This window comes from Sinocyclocheilus anshuiensis, unplaced genomic scaffold, assembly GCF_001515605.1.
Source record: "Sinocyclocheilus anshuiensis isolate Anshui unplaced genomic scaffold, SAMN03320099.WGS_v1.1 scaffold238, whole genome shotgun sequence".
NCBI classification, from domain to species: Eukaryota; Metazoa; Chordata; class Actinopteri; order Cypriniformes; family Cyprinidae; genus Sinocyclocheilus; species Sinocyclocheilus anshuiensis.
In genome coordinates this window covers 1,214,178-1,216,811 of record NW_015547674.1, presented here as the reverse complement: position 1 = coordinate 1,216,811, position 2,634 = coordinate 1,214,178, and positions in this window count along the sequence as shown.

Sequence of the window (2,634 nt, the reverse complement as noted above, 5' to 3'; positions counted from 1 at the left end):
CACACACACATACATGAATGAATAAAAGAGTCATAATGCATGGTGACAGGGAGATGCCAAAGGCATCGCACAGCCTTCAGGAGAAACTGTGATGGGTTATCATGATGCACCAAAGGAAAAGTGCCAGCCAATATACACTCTCAGGGGAGCAGAGCCAGAACTGAACACGATCAGAAAGCACACACACAGACACAGACACACACACACACACACACACACACACACACGAGCGAAGCAAACAATAAACTTCTAACCTGATATGAACATCAAATGGACACATGTGTTGTATGAGTTTGTGCATTTCATCATTGGTTACACACATGGCTGCAAACATACACAGTTGTACTCTTTATAAATAAACTTAAATATTCCATGCCTTAGGCATGAACATAAATAGGGTATACTACAATGCATTCACACATTTTCACGCAGAAATAACATACAGTAAGTGCCTCTTCTTCTATGCTAATTTCAACATTCAATACCAGAATATGCATGCTATTGTTCAACTACAGAAGATTTAGCACACATTGTTTCATATTGTTGCATTACAAGGACTGATCTTTTTTATTTTATTTATTTATTTAGCAAATTGCATATTTTGCACATTAAATGCTGCCTTGTATTACTTCACGTATCTGTATATATGCACATAGAGATTCTTATACTGTGTGTTTTATATAGCCTACTGTATATTTTCTTATATGTAAATAAGTATATATCTGCTCCAGGGACAGCATTAAGTCTGTGAGCGGTTCTGTGAGACTGTCTGCGCTTGTTCCGTCAGATTCATCAGACAATGAAAGAACGACCTTGCTTCTGAAACAATGTCAAATCACTGCAAGAGCCTAGGATGCCCCCTATTGTCATGCTACAATTCATTATATTACAGACATCCATCTGTCTTAAATTAAATCAGTGATCTTCCCTGGACGGCATTAAACCTCGGATGATTATACCATTTTAATTAGAAAAATACCACTGTACTGAATCATCACATTCTTCTTAAAAGATCCCAATGATTTTACTAAAGTCTATGTCCAAAAAAAAAAAGAAAAATGGTATCGTGCAAAAACATTGTTGATACTTTTGTGTATGAAACTACACATATTTTATGTATATTGCAATCTTCAATGGAAATTCAAGAGTTATTGCTTTCTTCCGGAGACAGGTTTTATTGCTTTGATATTCAAAAAGCACTTTTCATAGCTAGATATGATAGTGAACAAAATCAGGTCGAAGACAAAACGACTTCTTTTCAGCAGGAAGCAATGTTGCATTATTTTAGAAGGCAAATGTTGCTAAACCTTTTTTAGTTTGCTGAAAGCTGATGAAAGTGTTATTCTTTCAGGGGCCACTTTGAGTATTGAAAAGCGAGAGCTCAATTTAATCGCTTTCTGCTCTTTGTGTTTTTCATATGTTTTTGTTGATGCTGCTGGGACTGGACAGAAACCCGGTGCATGACTCTGAGACACTTTAACAGCCACAGAAAAAAATAATAATGTATCCAGTAATCACAAACGTTTCTGATTGGTCCATTCTGAGCAGCGCTGAGAAAAGTTACACAATTAAAGTGTAGGCGGTTCAGCAGTGGTTTGGACCTATTGATCTGGACAACATTTCACACCTCAACACTCACACTGAAAAAATGGAGTAGTCATTGAAAACACATAACACACAGTAATGAATTTAAATCATTACATTGCATTTGGATGACCAGACAGAATAGAACAAAATGATTATTCAAGAAAGGCCGGAAAAAACAACAAGAACATTCGATATTCTAATACGTGCATTCACTATAGAAATAAAATTAAATTGTGCATAATTACGAGCAAGTAGCCTACTACTACATTTTAGTTATTTTAACTACAAATTTAAAGGAAATTATACATTTACACACCTAATGATTATATCAACCAAAAAAGTAACTGCGTAGTAACGTAGCGGCATTCAAAACAATTAACATATAATACGCACTGTTGCTCAATATTTAATTACAGCCTCAGATGCATGATATTTTCATTTGCTACAAGCAGGATACACTACACTCTTAAAAATAAAGGTGCTTCAAAAGGTTCTTCAAGCGATGCCATAGAAGAACCATTCAGTCAAAGGTTCTTTAAAGAACCATCTCTTTCTTACCTTTTTGTAATCTGAAGAACCTTCTTTCGCCACAAAGAACCTTTTGTGAAACAGAAAGGTTCTTCAGATGTTAAAGGTTCTTTATGGAACCATTTAGACAAAAAGGTTCTTCTATGGCATCGTGAAGCACCTTTATTTTTAAGAGTGTAGAAGCACGTTCAGCTCGGACACGCAGACGGTTGTCGTGATAATAAACAGCGTAAACAGCAACTGTTCGCATCTCGTATATGAAAAGCATTTTAGGGGCCCTTGGCTTTTGGGGGCCCCATTTGCCTAATGGGTAAGTCTGCCCCTGTCTATAGTAAGTAGGCTACATGGTGTTAATTTAGATGACTTAGTCATAGTAGGCTATATAAAACTGGAAAGGTATTTTTTTGACTGATCATACTCTTCAAAATTACAGAATTCCCTTGTGATGCATGTACAGTATATGCACTGTACATTATCCAGTAATCACAGATTGTGTTTGGTTCGTTGTGAGCAGCGCAG